Below are 18,721 nucleotides of genomic sequence, written 5' to 3'. Positions count from 1 at the left end.
ATTTATTTATTTAATTTTTGAATATTTAATATATTCATAAGCTTAAAATGTCAAAAAATACATGAACATATAGTTTTTTGTCATCCTTTAACTTTCAACTTACTTTTGTCATTGTATTTGAAGTGAATTTCTTGTAGATAGCATATTGTTAGATCATGTTTTTTTATACACTCTATCAACCTCTGTTTTTTAATTGGCATATTTAGATCATCTACATTTAAGGTAATTGGTATGCTATGGCTTACGTCTGCCATTTTATTATTTGTTTTTTGTTTGTTTCCTCTGTTTCTCTTATGTTATTGTACTGTGGGTTATTTTTTTATTATTTAGGATTCATCTTGATTTACCTAGAGTGCTTTGGAGCATAGCATTTTATGTAATTTTCTTAGAGGATACTTTAGGTATTATAATATATGAGATATCACAATCTACCAGTATTGACACTTCACAACCTTGAGTGAAGTATACAAACCTTACTTCATTTAGGTTCTTTTATCTGCCCAACTTTTAAATTATAATTGTCTTAAGTATTTCCTCTATGTAAATTGAGCACCACATCAGATGATGTCATAATTTTTGTTAAACTATCAAATTTGATTTAATAAACTTGTGAGAAGTGGGTTAATTTCTTATACGTACCTCTTTTTTTAATCATACCAATGTTTTTCTTTTTTCCCTGAAGTTCTAAGACTTCCTTTGTTATCATTTCCTCCTGTTTAAAGAACTTCCGGTAGCCATTTTAATAGTAGATTTGCTAGCAATGAATTATCTTAGTTTTCCGTCATCTGATTTCCCCTTCATTCCTTTAAACATATTTTTTACAGGATATAGAATTTGCACTTGACAGTTCATTTCTTCAGTATTGGGAAATGTGTTCCACACTGGGCATCCCTCCGCCCCTTCTTTTAGTCTTCAGGCTCCTATTCTATTCACAATAGTTGTCTCTCAATGATTACAAATTATCATATCTTTATGCAAAGCAATGTGTCAGAGGTCTAAAGCTCTCCCTTTGGTGCCATGTACAGAGAGCCTTGCCTTTGTCAACATAATGCTTACTGGGACTCTTTCCTAAACAAGACATCCACCAGTACATAAGCTTTAAGTAAGTGGAAGCCTGGCAACCAACTTCATAGCATTTATTTTCCTGTTTTGTATGTAATAAATTTTTATGAAGTTAAAACTGTTGCAATAAAATTGCATTTAAGTTAATTTTAAAGCATTTATGTGTATACTGGTATATGCATATAAGAAATCGCAAACATGGTTCTCAATTCTTGTGATGCATTAAAATAACCTGGAGCAATTTTGAAAAAGGCTGATGCCCCTAGATTTGGATTTAGTTTGTTTGAGAAAGTCTCAAACTTTGTGTTCTTCCATTCACAAAGGTTGTAATCTCAAGTAATCTTGGATTCCTCTTGTACCTTCGTTTTTTATATAACTAATTCCTGTATACGCTTTTGTGGAATTCTTTGCAATATCCACTTTTTCTTTCTGTATTGCCTAACACTATGCTAATTCAGACTCTCATTAACATGATGATGGAGTTGATGATAATGATGATGGTGATGGTGACGATGGTGATGGTTATGATTATGATGATGAAGTTGATGATAATGATGATGGTGATGGTGAGGATGACGATGATGGTGTTTACTAGAATATCATAATAATGGCCTCTTATATAGTCTAAGTTTTCTCATGGCACCAGGTCTATAACTGAAATGAGTAATAGGTACTATTAAGTGAAGATTCCTAATACACCAAGCATTGTGCTAGATATATTGTGTTATCTAGATTGACAAAAACCTTTAGATATGTATTTTATTTTCTTTCCCATATTACAGTGGTGGAACTGAAGCACTGAGTAATTAAGAACCATGTTTAAAAATTGCAAAATGATGAGTAAAATCCAAATCTATTTGATGTTGAATCGTCTTCCACTAAAACATTCCCCCCTCTCACTCATTCTCATTCTGTATAGAGTACTCCTTTATGTTAAAATTACATGCTTCCTTAGTCTTCTCTAGTCTACTGCATGTTCCCTGAGGACAGGAATTTTATGTATCTTTCATACAAAAATTGTCCTGTAAATTTTGCTGACTTTAAATTATTTATTGAAATTTACATAATAGAATATGAAGTAAAGTTTATTTGATATTTGCACCCTTAATTTCCTATATTTTCTGAGGTTAAATTTTTCTTTGAAGTAAAAAATGATCCTTCATCTTCATTTTATTAATTTGCTTAGAATACTCATTATTTAAATGTGGTGTAAAGATAAATGTCAGCTCCTGCATGATAAAATCTCCATGATTCCAAATTAGTGAATGAAAACATTATGAATGAGATTATTTAACTGCCAAAATTGACCCTTCAAAATTAAAATTATCTTATGTGGATATTAGATGCTTTCGATATAGCCTAAGGCATGTATTATTTTTATAAGTGTAAAAAATTACTTTAAGAATTGGAAATACAATTTTGCATCTATTTTATTATTCTAATTATATGTAAAATATTCACAGCAAAAGATTGAGAGGATATGGTACTGAAATGTTACGCACTTATGGGATGACAGGTGATTTTTTTTCTATTTTCTGTGTTTCTGTATTTTTAAAATTTTTTAAAATATATTTTATAGTTGAATGGAAGATAGAAAGTATATTTTTAAAAGAGCAGCATATTAAAACTAATTACATATTTTCCAATGAAATCAAAGGTAAATATCCCAGGAAAATCAAAAGAAGTTGATGATTTCATTTTTTAAGGATCACAAGCAAACAATAGGAATGAGAGCCAAATAAATTTTATCATCAACTGAAGAATGTTAGGATTTTGACCAAGATGTAGAAAGTTTCAAAACATTATAAATATTGAAACAAAGGAATGATGAATAAAAGGACAGGGATAGGTCCCAAGAAATATCTCTTGCCATCCTATCTGAACAGAAAGTTGCTCAACCAATCATAGCCCAAGGCTCTACTGGGCGACTATTTGTTTGGAAGAAGCTACAGAAACACAAAAAACAACTAGAAAATCTCAATAAGCATGCTTTGTGAGACAGAGGAGGCATATCTAAATCATAATAAAACTATTGTGATATATGTCACCTAAAGATCTACACTATTTACTAATAAGTTTAACCATTTTTCTAGAAATAATGATCTATTTTTATTATTCCAGGACACATATTAGTATAGAATAGATAAAAATGCTGAAAAGAGATTTTAAAGACCAGCTCATTAACAGTTCCCTGATTATCTAGCAAAAAAAAAAATACAAGCATACCAATTATAAAATGTTCATTAAGTAATTTTGCAAATATTTGCTGAGTCCCTGGTGTGGATAGGGAAGGTACATGTTTCTGCCAACACCCTACAGCAGAAATCTTCATGCATACGAAAAACTGAAAGAAAGCCAGCATAATGGAGCACAGTGTGAATGAGAAAGGAAAGTTCAGTGAGCTAAGACCTGTAAATCATGTTCAGTAGAAAATAGTCATGGGACATAATTCACATTTTAAATGATGTATTATGATAAACTCATGTAATTGGGGGTGGAAGGAGGTGGTAGGAAGTATATTAGATAATTTGCTCAAGTTAGGGAGGGGCCACCATTTGAACTCAGCTTTTACTTCATGCCGCATATTATCTTGCCTTACCACTCTACCAAGCTGTTGCTCTATCTCTCATAAAGGGGGTACTATGCTTGCCTCTGTGGACTTGAAGAGTATACATGAATCTTAAAATTCTCTTTGAATTTGTAATCCAATTTGAATATGTAGACATATGGCTAAAGTGATACACAATATTACACACCACCACAGTCATTCTATGAGTAGTATGGTCCAGTTCAAAGGATGTCTTCATTGAGGGGAGAAGACAATCTGAATCAGTTAAAACTAATCGGTCCTATGGTTTTAAGAAGAAATATGTTATAATTATATGACTGCACATACACACTCATGTACATGGACCCACAAAGATAATCCAATATGGATTATCTACCTATCAGTGGAGAAGACTAACACACATTTTTCAAATATATAATGATGTCCTTTCTGGTCTGTTTCTTGCCCTCACTAAAGTCATGTCCCATGCTTGAGAAGCATGTTTATAGATCTCTGGCTTCATAGTCACAAACTCAGCCACTGTCTCCCAAAGCATTGATACTTTGCATGATTTCTGGATGTCAACTGGCTGGGACCTGACCTCCACCAGGAATCCTGCCACTCTTCTCTCAACCAAGGTTTCCAGCATGAACTCTCCCACCTTTCTGAAAAGCCTTCTCTTTGGGTATTCTCTATTACAAGAAAAAATATCCTGCCTCCTCTCAAAAAAGCAGCTCTGTTTACGGAGGGCATGAGGCAACATTTTGTGATCCCCTGAGGCAAATAGAGCCCTATCGCTCTACATTTGTATATCTAAGAGGGCTGTGCCAATGACTCCTCACAAGATTTTGAAAGCATAATAATTTAAAATTTTAATTTATTTTTTTAATTATTTAAAAAATTTTATAACAAAAAGATTAAAAATCTACATTATATTACACATACACATAAACATGTCATACTTGACAACTTCATATGATATTATATACAGAATATAGTGATAATGCATAGACATTAATACAAATAGTGGAAAAAGACCTCCCTGTGTCAAAATCATGTTAAATTATTTTTAACAACACTATATTTTAAACACTATAGGAAAACCAAGTAAAAGGACTAACCAACAAGGACTTACTATGCAATTAGCAAGTGTAATTAAGAAAAGATTGGAAATTTTAAGTTCTCATGAGTTATTAAAAATAACCTATTTCAGTAAAGATAATGTATATGAGGTGCTACAACTGTTTGTAAAATGCAGGATCCATGTTAGGTTTTGACGGTCCTGGATGGTTGAATCAAAATGGTAGTAAGACTAAAGAATCTAGAACTGTATGATAACGTACTAAACAAAAGGAAATTAGAGACCAAAAAATCAAAAGGGAAAATGTTTAGTAGATGAGAAGAAAAACCCCCACAGAAATATTATATTTTATCAGTATTGAAAACCAAATGGTTTGGGCATTTTAATAATCAGTGACTAAGTGTAATTTGGGGGGAGGTGGTTGTTGATGCATGTTATAGACAATCTTGAGTAAGTTTGAGAATCAAGACTACATCCCAAGATCCAATTGCTTTCACATAAAAAACAAAACAAAGAAAAATATGCATTCAGCATTATGAGTTCAAATCTAATAAAATTATATTGGTTTGTAATGGAAAGCAAATACACCAGTAAGTGGAAAAAAATATGATGTCTGTATTCATTTAAAATGCATGTCATCTGTTTTGTAAAGATACTCAGAGGTATTTTTGTTTGCTGTCTTTTTTTCCCTCTTTATTAAGCCATTTTAAACAATTACCTAATACTACTTTTCATTCAACTTAAACACGTAATAAAAATTGGTACATAGTGAAATTTAGGTCATATTTATACTTGAATTGATTGAAAAATCATCATGTTAGAAGAATAGCTTAGTATCATCCGGCTTGCGATTAATACTATCACGCAATAAAAATCTTGAAATGTTCATATTATCCTTAGTGTTATGGGTTCAAGACCTATGCAAACGTAAATATTCAAACTATAGGCAATAGAAGTTAGAAGCTGAATTGAACATCTGTGTCTTTCCTTGGGTGAAACCTGGTGATGGAAAAGAGACAAAACTTTTGTTTTATAAATGTCTTTGACTGTCTTCACAAAGGAGGACTCCCCAAATATAAAGCAAGCATAGACGTTATGTTGTTGGCATCATATAGAAATAATATGACCTACTACATGGGCATATTAAACCACCAGCCCCAATGCACACACACACACACTCATACACACATACTACCTTTGGGATAATATGTCCTCTTTACTTGTTTGTATTTTGGACAAAATTTCATTCTTTATTTTTCATCACTGTATTTTGCAGCATGCTCCTATTGTGGCTCACCAAAACTAAGCAATATTTTTAAACAATGTTTTATAACTTTAGCTGCAACTGTCACATGTTTTCAGATAACAGGTTAAGGATTTTATTCAGGCAAGAGAGAATAAAGCTGAGATGTTAGAGGAAGAAAAACAATCAGATTTTTTTAAAAAGAGAGTTTATCGTACAACACAAACAGCCTTAATTAGGGCAGAAACACCAGATTAGAAGGCTCTGCCATTAGAAAGCAATCTTGAAAATAAATACAAAAGTAAGTACCTAACACGTGAGAAAAACCAAGATGTGCTGGTGGAGAAGAGACATTGAACCAAATGTAAAGTCAGTCCTCCTTTCTCATTTGTTGGTACCTTATTCTTTAAAATTGTGTATAGTAAGAGTCTACATACATTTTCATTCAAGTGTTCATTCAATATCTGTTAAATATCTAAAAACTTTGAATCAAGTGAGTAGTGGGGAGGAGAAATGAAAAGGAATCGCTGTTGGAAAGATAAGACACTAAACACGTATAACTCATTCTGTATTGAAACCACGGAGAAGACAGCAGACTAAGTGCCAAAACAAATACTAGAAAGTGAGCACTAAAGGAGGTTAGAGGAGAGAGTGATAAACGTATATTAGCAGAGAAGACTTAACAGGAACAGGATCTTGTAAAATGTGGTTAAGAATTAGGTTTATGATTAGTGGAGGTTTTTCTGGGTAGGAAGTCCAGCATAAGCAGTGGCACGGAGGCAGGAACATGCTAAGGAACATTACGTATCTGGGTGATCTTACAGGATGAGTTGTATTAGGGAGTGCGAAAGATAATGATAGGAGGAAAAGAAGTACCGAGCATTTATTGAGCATTACTATGCACCAGACACTTTACAAATTCTCTCAATAACATCATGAAGTCAGTACTATTATCTCCATTTTATTGAAAGAAACAAAAAACTAAGGAGATAAATTTGAAATAGCTTAAAGAAACTTTCATAAAAGGAAATACTATGTGCTGTGTGCTAGGTGAGATAATCTGCAGAGGGAAATGCAGACAGCTAAGAAAGAAGAGAATATAAATTGGGAAGTAGGGACAATACACATTTTGTGATTTAAATTTCATTTTTCATAGACCACTGACTTTTTAAAAACTAATCTGTAAAGTGAATTAAAGAATGCCAGTCTAGGAAAATTCTTAGCTTCAGTGAATAAATTCACAATATTAGCACTGAACGGTGAGAAAGCAAAATTGCTTCTCTTTTAGGTAAGAGCATAACTCATTTGATATAATTTTTTAAAAAATTTCATCCACCATGCAGATGCAAAAATCTGCCATACGGATTCTACTGTCTGTCAGTGGCCAAGTCGGCATTATACATAAAAAGTCACTTAATTTTCCTCAGAAATAAAATGAGAGAAGTACAGAGGACAGAAGAACAGCTGGACATACCTTATAGTGGATAATAGACTCGGTCACTCTTTTTCTTTGCTCGAAGTTTGTAGAACTCTTAAATTCCTCAATCCTTTCTCTTTCTCCCTTTCTTTCTTCCTTATTCTTTCTTTCTCTCTTGCTTTCTTTCCTTCCTTTTATTCTTTATTCTTTTTTATGATTTGGATGCTGGTAAATCATACTATAGAAAGTGCAAAGAACACAAAAATTATTATGCGGTTATAAAAATAAGAGTGTAAAAGCTGGTAAGGATCTGAAGTAGATGCAGGGTAAGCTTCAGCTGAAGAACATACAATTAGTATATACAGATTTAATTTTTTAAATGTATTAGTGAATAAACGCAAACTTGAGGAACAGGGTACAGGCATACCTCGGAGATGCCATGGGTTCCATTCCAGAATACTGCGATGAAGCAAATATTGGAATAAAGTGAGTCACACAAATTTTTTGGTTTCCCAGTGCACATAAAAGTTACATTTACACTGTACTGTAGTCTATTAAGTATGCAATAGCATTATGTCTAAAGAAACAATGTATATATCTTAATTAAAGAAATACTTTGTTGCTAAAAATTTCTAACCATCCTCTGAGCCGTCAGCGCATTATACTGTTTTTGCTCGTAGAGGGTCTTGCCTTGATGTTGATGGCTGCTGACTGATCAGGATGGTGGTTGCTGGAGGTTTGGGTGGGCTTCCTCACCTCCCTCAGTTTTCATAGAATTGAAGAGAGTTAGGGCCTTGCTCCGGATTAGGCTTTGGCTTAAGGGAATGATGTGGCTGGTTTGATCTTCTATCCAGACCACAACAACTTTCTCCATATTAGCAATGAAATTGTTCCCTTTCTTATCATTGTGTGTTCACTGGAGTAGTACTTTTCATTTCCTTCAATAACTTTTCCTTTATATTCACAACCTGGCTAACTGTTAGGGGTAAGAGACCTAGCTTACGGCCTATCTTGGCTTTGAACTTGCCTTCCTCACCAAGCTTAATCATTTCTAGCTTTTGATTTAAAGTGAGAGACGTGTGACTCTTCCTTTCACTTGAACACTCAGAGGCCATTGTAGGGTTATTAATTGGCCTAATTTCAATATTGTTGTGTCTCAGGGAACGCAGAGGCCTAATGAGAGGGAGAGAGACAGAGGAACGGCAGGTTGGTGGAGCAGTCAGAACAAACACAACATTTATTGATTAAGTTCACTGTCTTATATGGGCATGGTTTACATTGCCCCAAAACAATTACAATAGTAATATCAAAGATGACTGATCACAGATCACCGTAACAAATCTAATAATGACGAAGCTTGATATTGTGAGAATTACCAAAATGTCACACAGAGACACAAAGTAAGCAAATGCTGTTGGAAAAATAACGCTGATAGATTTGCTCAACCAGGGTTGCCACAGAACTTCAATTTGTAAAAAATGTATTATCTGCAAAGTGCAATAGAACATGGCATGCCTGTAGTTTAGCTAAATTTGTTCTCTTATTTGGTAACTATGGTAAAGAAAACAGAAAAGACTTTTCTAAAATTGGATTTAGTTACATAGTATCCATGGTTTTAGGGCCCTGCTTTGGTAATTTGACAAGTTTCACTTAGAATTACAGATCTGCTGAAGGAATTCATGATCTTACATAAGGTGAAAGAAGTTAGTAATCTTAGCCCAGTACATGGATGTTACAAAAAGTAATAGTAATGTCAATCTCAAATAAAAAGATTTCATCTGGATCAAGTTCTTCACACAAGTGCTGTCATTTGGCAGCTCTCAGCAGCATCTTTTGGCAACTATTAAAATGTTTCTAATATAAAGGTAAAAATTTCATTCTAGGTTATACTCTCTCTAACTGCTAATTTTTAACATAAAATATATGTTTCCAGTTTTCAAAAATGTTTCCAATAAATCAAAGAATATGCGTGAAAAGGAATTATTATTTAGAATATAGAATACAAGTCACTGATTTATCTGAACATCTCCAGAATCATATGGGTAATATGAGATTGAGCAATTTTTATTTTAAAATAAGACATGTATTAGGCTGAGAAATATTAAACTACAAATTTTGTGGGTTTAAAATGGAATAAGGCATGTCTACTTCTGGTCAAGATGAATAACAGACTAAATTTACTCTCCTACCTGAATCAATGAAAAAAGGGAAAAGAAAGAAAAAATATTAAAATGGCAGTTTTCAAGACTGGGCACCAGACCCCCAAGGACTGTGATCCGTGAGAGCTGGTAAAGAATTAGATCAGCCCTGTGTTGACCCCAGCTTACAGCCTTGAGAGTTTCTAGGCCGTGGTGCAGAGAGCGCAAACTCAAGCAAAGCCCTGTGGACTCCCTGCATTGAGAAGATGGAGATGAAAATCTGGAGAGACCAACGTAGCTGAAGTTCATAGGACAGAGAACCAAAATGGAGAGAGTTGCACGGTGAACTCTTGAGATCCATAGAGGATTTCCTCCAAGTATTCAGCTGAGTATTATGGGAGGAAACTACCCAAGGTTGGAGAAAGAACCATTAGAAAGGATTAGTGAGGACAGTGGCACCAGCCTCTGGAGAACAATATAATTCAAGGGGCACTGGGTGGATTACATAGAAGAATCTGATTCCCTAGTAAAGACTAATTAAGCTAAACATATCTTACAAGCAAGAATGAAAAGGATATCAAACTATTTCTAAGTAATTTAATTGCATTCTAGAACAAAGCTCAAAAGTATATATAGGAATATAAAAATATCCAGCACGCAAGAAAGTAAAATACACAATTCCTTGTGATTTTCTTTGTGAGCAAAGATTACCAGCCATAAAACAAGTATCAATAAATTTAAAAGGATTCAAGTCATACAAAGTGTGTTCTCTGACCACAATGGAATAAATTAGAAATTAATAATCAAAAAAGTCTCTGGAAAAATCCCCAAACAATTGGAAACTAAATAACACGTATATAATCCATGAATTAAAGAAGAAATCAAAAAGGAAACTAAAACATAATTTGAATTGAATGAAAATAAACACATAACCTATTAAAATTTGTGGAATGCCACTAAAAGAGCTTTTAGAAGGTAATTTATAGGACTAGCTACCTATGATAGAAAAGAAGAAAATTCTCAAATAAATGACATCGTTTTCTCTATTAAGAAACTAGAAAAAGGACAAATAAAACCAAAAAAAGAAATAAAATAATAAAAATCAGAGCAAAAAAAATAATAAAATAGAAACAGAAAGACAATATAGAAAAATCAATGAAACAAAAAGCTGTTTCCTGGAGATTGAAAACACTGAAGAAGTTTCTCAAAAATGAAAGGTTCCTAGCCACAGTGATCAGGGTAGAGGAGAGAAGATACTTATCAATTTCAGGAAGGAGAGAGAATGACATCCTGACAGATTCTACAAATATTAAATGGATAATAAGGAAATATTATGAATAATTTTGTCTACAAATTGTCAAGATAGAGGAAATGGACACACTCCTTGAAAGATACAAACTATAAAAGCCTATTCAAGAGGAAACCTGAAAATAAATAAGGTCACGGGGATGTAATGTACAGCATGGTGACTACAGTTAATAATATTGTACTACATATTTACCAGTTGCTAAGAGAGTAGATCTTAAAAGTTCTCATCAGGGGGCTGGCCCCGTGGCCAAGTGGTTAAGTTCACGCGCTCTGTTGCAGGCGGCCCAGTGTTTCGTTGGTTCGAATCCTGGGCGCAGACATGGCACCGCTCATCAAACCACGCTGAAGCAGCGTCCCACATGCCACAACTAGAAGGACCCACAACGAAGAATATACAACCATGTACTGGGGAGCTTTGGGGAGAAAAAGAAAAAAAAGTTTTCATCAGAAGAAAATAAATTCTGTATGTATGGTGACAGATGTTAGCTAGACTTAGTGTAGTGATCATTTTGAAGTATAGTCAGCCCTTAGTATCTGCAAGTTCCGTATCCACAGATTCAACCAACGGCAGATTGTCTGCTATGTTTATGATCCACAGGTGGTTGAATCCATGGATTCAGAACCAACAAATATGGAGAGCAGACTAAGAGACTTGAGCATCCATGGAAATTAGGATCTGCAGGGGGTCCTGGAATCAATTCCCTGCAGATTCTGAAAAATGACTGTACATACAAATATCAAATCATTATATTGTACACCTGAAACTAATATAATGTTGTATGTCACTTATACCTCAACATAAAAAAGAAGAAACTTGAATAGATTTATGTGTATTAAAGGAATTAGATTTGTACTTAAAAATCTTTCTACAAAGAAAATGCCAGGCCCATTGGTTTCTCTGGTAAATTCTACCAAACGCTTTTTAACACAAACTTTTCCAGAATATTTAGAGGAGGAAATACTTTGTAAGTTTCTTCCCAAGGTCTGAATTACCTTACAAAAAAGAAAACTATAGACTAATATTCCTCATGTATACATACACTAAGATTTTTAAACATCTTTTAACAAATCAAATCCAATAGTACACAAGGCATAATACATCATGATCAAGTAGGGGTTATCACAAGAATACAAAGTTGGTTCGACATTTGAAAATCAGTCAATGTAAGTCACCAAATTTGCAAATTAAAAAAAGAAAAGCCTTACGATCATCTCAATTCATGCAAAAAACAAAACAAAACAAAACAAAATCCAGTTTGCACCCCTCATAAAAATGCACAGCAAACTATAAAGAAACTCCCTCAACCTGATAAAAACTATCTATGTAAAACCTACAGCTAATATCATACTTAACATTAGGTGAAAGGTTGTATGTTTTCTCCCTAAGATTGAACAAGACAGGGATTTGTGGAATGTACTGGAGGTTCTAAGCCAGAGCAATAAAACAAGAAAAATAAATAAGAGAACTTCAACTGGGAAAGCAAGTAATAAAACTGTTGTTATATAGAGATGACATTATCATCTATAAACAATATTCTAAGGTATCTACAAAAAAGCTACTAGAACAAGAAATTAGTTTGGCAAGATGTCAGGCTACAAATCAATACACAAAAAGCAACTGCATTTCTATATAATAGCAACTGGAAATTGAAATTTAAAAAAATACTCTCGAAGAGAGAATCAAAATTATTAAATATTCAAGGTTCAATATGACCAAGAAATGTGAAAGACTTATCCAGTGAAAACTACAAAACATTAGGGAGATGAATTAAAGACAAATGAAGAGAGAGATATATCTTGTTCATGAGTTGAAAGACTTAATATTGCTAATATGTCTTTTCTCCCCAAATGGACTATAGAGTCAGTGAAAACCAAAATAGCAGCAAATCTTTTGATAGCAATTGACAAGCTGGTTCTAAAATTTATATGGAAATGCAAAGAATCTAGAGTTGCCAAACAACATTGAAAAAGAAAAAAGTTGGAGGATTAAGCTAACACTACTTGATTTCAAGTCTTATTGTAAAGCTACAATAATTGATACGGTGTAGCCTTGGCATAAAGAGAGGCTTATACCTCACTGGAACAGAAAGGAGAGTCCAGAAATGGACCCAAACATATATGGACAATGGCTTTTTTATAAAGAACAAAGGCAATTCAGTGGAGAAAATACAGTATTTTCACCAAATGGTGCTACAACAATTGGATATTCATACATACACACAAAGACGTACTCTGATCCATATTGCACACCATAAATCAAAATTAACTGAAAATGCATCATAGACCTAAATATAAGTTCTAAAACTATAAAACTTCTAAAATAAAATATAGCTGAAAATCTATTTGAACCACTCAAAGATATGTTAGATATGACACCTGAAGCACCATCCATTAAAAAAAATAAATTAAATAACTTGGTTTATTTAAGGTTTCTTGGTATTCGAAAGACATTCACAGGAGAATCAAAAGACAAACCACAGACTGGTAGAAAATATTTGCTCAGCATATATCTGATAAAAGACTTGTACCAAGAATATATTACAAACTCTCAAAACTCAATAATAAGAAAACAATACAAATACAAAAAGTGGGTAAATTATTTGAGCAGACGTTAAACCAAAAATGATACATGAATGCCAAATAAGCACATGAAAAAATGCTTAACATCACTAGTCGTTAGAGAAATGCAATTTAAAACCACAATGACAGACGGTCATATGCCTTTAGAAAGCTGAAATTAAAAACACTGAACATACCAAGTGTTGGCACCATGTGGAAGAGGTGGGATTTTCATACACTTCTGCTGTGAATGTAAAATGGTACAACTACTTTGAAAACAATTTGACAGTTTCTTAAAAAGTTGAATGTACACCTATTCTATGATCTAACCATTCCAATCCCAGGGATTTGTCACGAGAAAAGAAAGCATAGGCCATATCAACACTTGGACAGGGATAATTATAGCATCTTTTTTGGAATAGCCAAAAACGAGAAACAACAAGTGTCCATCAATAGGCAAATGGATAAACAAATTGTAGTGTATCTATAAAATGGAATATTACTCAAGAATAAAAAGGAACAAAGTATTGATTCATTCAGCAACATGTCTCAATATCAAAATAATTATGCTGCGTGATAGAAGCCAGACCAAAAAAAAAGAAAGCTAAATATTATGTGATTCCATTTATTAAAAACTCTCAAAAATACATACTCATCTATAGGGATAGGAAGCCTACCAATTATTGCCTGGGGATGCAAGAGAGATTGCAACCAGAGGGAGGCATTACAAAGTGGCAAAGGAAACTTTTGCGGGAGATGCGTATGCTCATTATCTAGATTGGGAGCATGGTTTCACTCATCAACTCATATCAAACTGTACTCTTCAAATAGGTGCTGTTTATTGTATGTCAATTATACCTCAATAAAGCTGTTAAAAAAGTTGCAATTTTGGCAGTTTCATACGTTCAATCTATATAAACACTTCATTCTATTTATTCATATATATATATTTTGAAGGAATAGGACAGGCTGTATATTTATGATATTGCTTTGAAATTGCTTTGTTGCTAAATTCCTATTAATTCATTTAATTGTTCCACATATATTACTGAGTGTCTATTGAGTGTCAGAAATTCTCTGTGAAAGCTTTTTGCATTGTTTTAATTTTTTTTTTTCACGTAAGCTTCTTTTTAAAAGCTTAGTACAGAAAAATCATTCCAACTAATTTAGCATTCTGGTTACTTGTAAAACGGCCAATCTAAGAAATTTAGAATTAATAGAATGATTAAAATAGTGGCCTCGTAAAGATCAGTTTTATTCTTCTACTCTGTCAATATCCTTGATGTTCTTAACAAAATTACTATACAACTTTTGCAAACGTGTAGTTCTGTGACCGTGCAGCCACTTAAGACAATATTTGTGAAATGCCATAGCAACTAAAGAGAAAGGAGTCAAAGCAGATCATTTCATTCTCTGGCTTAACAAAAATATTTAAAGCAGTTAAGTGACTCGAGGATTAATATAATTAAGCAAATCATTAATATTTTAAAGTATTATCAGGAGAGCTAATCATGTTTGAAAACCTATTGTCCAACCTAATCACCCTCAACAATGAAATGATCCAGCAACAACAGCAAAACATACAAGAAGTTGTCTACACCGATCTCTGTGGTTTCAGAAAATTTTATCAACTTAAATCATTGATCGTTAACTTCAGAGGTCCTTGAGAAAGTCATTCAGAAGCCTTTATGTGCTGATAATATCACTTAGGAAACATATTCAAGTTATCCTAATATTGAAAGCAAGGTGACTCGCAGCAATTACAGAGATAAAGTGGACACCAGTCACTTTAATAACTTTTGAATGAAATATTAATCAGACCATTTGTAAATATTCAGAAAAGAAAGTGATGCTTCTTTGGTGGCAATGTGGTTCCACTAAAACTAGTCAATACAGACTAACTTTGTTTCTTTTCCTAAATTGTCTACCTGAGAGTGATTAAGAGAAAGCATAGAAACCCCTGGATTTTAGTAAGGTTGCTGTCAATGTTTTCCACCCTATCCACGTGTGTAAGATAGAGGAATGAGGCTTTGGTGATAGAACATACTAGTACACTGAACAAACAGGATCTATGTGATGCAATCAGAAAGTATCTTTATTTTTATCTCTCTGGTCCTTTAAACTTACTCAGAGAGGGTACTTCCACTTCCGTAGATGAAAACTCGGGCAGCTCCTTGACTTTTCTGAACCCTCCAGGCCAAATAATTTTGCAGCCACTTTAAGCTGCAAATATACACTCAATTCAGAAATGAAATATAAGTTCACATAATAATAAAACTTCTATATTTGATTCAAAGTAGCTAAAATAATCTTCCCTCACTCAAAGAGAACATTCTAGGTGGGAAGCCGAGGAAGGGGACACAGTCCTTCTCTCTTCCCCCCTATCCTGCTTACTGCAGTTTTTTTGGCATCGTTAAAGTCAAAGTAGAGAGAGAAATGATATATCAGACAGCAGGAAAATCCTTTCTTGTCTCGTATGTCTTAAGATGGTTTCATGTTTTTCAGACCTGGCAAATGTTGAAAAATGCGTCTTCCATGAATGCTTCTGTGGGTTCTCCAGAGGCTCACAATGTAATCTTTAATCTGCATTTCCTAGATAATGAATGTTAATCTGGTTAGACCAATCCCCCCTTAGTCTCTGGTTTCCTGGTTTGTTTTAGGTAATACACTCTACCTAGACTTTCACTATTGGAGAATTAATGCCCCTTCAGGCATTCGTCTTGGAAATGTTTTTAAATGGCTCCAGTCCTTCTGTTTATCTCTGCCCCTGACTCCATCTCCATCTCATTCATTTTCTCTCTCTCTTTCCTGTGCACATCTGACCATGGAAAACACATACACATTATTTGCTCTGTGGGGATGCGGGCAAATTGGCAAATTCTAGAGCAATAGAAACTCCTCCTTTGTTGTGCCACCAGCTACGCGACCTATTTCCAATCCTCTAGATTTCTCAGACAGAAGATCTCTTAACTGCAGTGGCTTCTATCAGGCTCATTCCTGTATAAATAAATAGGTTCTGGTACCAGTTCCAATGTGTGGGAGGGTCCCACACCAGTAAGCAATTCTTGGGACACCAGTTGGGTGTCCTAGAATTCAACTCAATCCTGACACTATCTTCCTGGAGATAGCAGCAGATTCCACATGTTAAGGGTTCAGTCCTACAAGACTGCCCCACTCCACTTCAGACGCCAGTCGAAAGCCCAGGTCATTATCGGTAGGTACTTCTGACTGACGGGCTATAAGTCAGAGGTTCCCAAGACCCCCTCCTCAGGTTCAATTAACTTGCTGGAGTGGTTCGCAGAACTCAGAGAAACATTTTACTTACTAGATTACCGGTTTATTATAAACAAATGTAACTCAGGAATAACCAGGTGGAAGAGATGCAGAGAGTAGGGCATGGGGAAAGGATGTGGAGCTTCTGTGCCCTCTCCAGGCACCCCACTCTCCCAGCATGTGCACATGTTCACCAACCTGGAAGCTCTTTAAATCCCGTAGTTTTGGATTTTAAAAGAGGCTTCATTACAGTCATAATTGATTAATTCATTGGCCATTGGCAATTGATTCAACCTTCAGCCCCTCTCTCCTCGCCAGAGGTCTGCAGTGGAACTGAAAGTGCCAACCCTCTAGTCACATGGAACCTAAGCCCCCATCCTTAGATTCTTCCCAAAAGTCACCTCTTTAACATAACAAAAGACACCTTTACCACTCTCATCACTTAGGAAATTCCAAGGGTTTTAGGAGCTCTGTGCCAGAAATGGGATGAAGAACAAGTTCGTATTTCTTACTATAACTCATAATATCACAATAACCTTCTCTATTTTGATTTGTTTCACCTCATACACCCCTCAGTTCCTGTGGGGGTGGAATACACTGCTCCATTTTCCAAAAAAAGTCATCTCCTGTCTTCATTTTTGCCCCTTTTTGTAACCTCAGTGTGATTGAAAGATTTTTAAGAGTTAAATCCTTTGAAAATGCCAGTCTGTGTAGTTGTATACTGTTCTGTCTTTATGTCTCAGTTGAGATCTCCACTTTAATATCCTGATAGAGTATGTAGTTGTGTAACTATACCACCACACACAGAACACTAATTACTGGATCCACTTCCATCTGGAAGGTGTCTCTAAAGGCCTGTGATGGGTAGCTGTCCTGTTCAACATCTGAAATAAACACTATGGATGAAGATAGTAGAACCTTGTTTATCAAAGCTTTAGATGTCAAACAAAGTTGCCTAAGATAACAAATTTATGAAACTAATGAGATAAAATTTAATCAAAATAGGTGTATAATTATGCATTTAGAAACAATAAACCACTTTCCTAGAGGTGGTAGAAGAGGGAAGATGTCTGGTGGCAGTGAGTCAAGACGGCTGAATCCCAGACAGCTCCATCAAAACATAGTGCCTAATTTGACAGGCTGCTTTAGGATTATCTCTTGTGTTAGACTTTTCAAGTTGCAATTCAAAGAAATCTTGCTCAAATGGCTTAAGCAAGAAAGGGAATTTATGTCTGTAGTAGCTGAAAAGTCCAAGGATAGGCTTCATCCTCAACTGGATCTAGGTGGTGTGGGGGATCTGTTTCTCCCTACTGCTCACCTCTTCTTTCCTCTGTAGTACTTTATTTCTTGGATAAAATGCATATAATAGCAAGATGGCCACCTGTTACTCCAAGATTATGTCTGTGGTTTAGCAATGCTGATAGAAAGAGAGATTTCTTTCCTCAATGGTTTCAATTTCAGTTTCAGGTTAGCTCAGAAAAGCCATCTTGAGTCATATGTCCGTCTCTGAACCAGTTGCTGTGGCCAGTGGTTGAATTCAACTCCACCTCAGTCATTTGAACACAAGAATGACTAAAGGAGGCCCGCCCCATGGCCAAGTGGTTAAGTTTGCGTGCTCCACTTTTGTGGCCCAGAGTTTCACTGATCCTGGGTGTGGACACAGCACTGCTCACCAAGCCATGCTGAGGTGGCGTTCCACGTAGCATAACCAGAAGGACCTACAACTAGAATATAGAATGATGTACTGGGGGCTTTGGAGAGAATAAGAAAGAAAGAAAGAAAAAGAAGATTGGCAACAGGTGTTAGCTCAGGTGCCAATCTCTAAAAAAAAAACAAAAGAAGGGAGCATTGTCTTAAAAAAAAAAAAAAAGCAAAAACAGAAAGAATGGCTTAAAGGACAGCAAGGATGGATAGCACCCAAAATGAATTCTAGATGTTGTTACCAGAAAAGGAAGAATGGGTGTTAGGTAGGCAGGAATGAAGCTCCCTACAATATCTGGACACGTTGTTTTTAAAGAATTTGACAAACTGTTACGAGTTAAGTGAACTATGGATAGAATTATAAAAGATTTGTAAACCATCTCACATAAGA

The sequence above is a fragment of the Equus caballus genome, chromosome 14 (genome assembly GCF_041296265.1).
Source record: "Equus caballus isolate H_3958 breed thoroughbred chromosome 14, TB-T2T, whole genome shotgun sequence".
Lineage (NCBI taxonomy): Eukaryota > Metazoa > Chordata > Mammalia > Perissodactyla > Equidae > Equus > Equus caballus.
Note: the sequence above shows the minus strand (reverse complement) of the source record.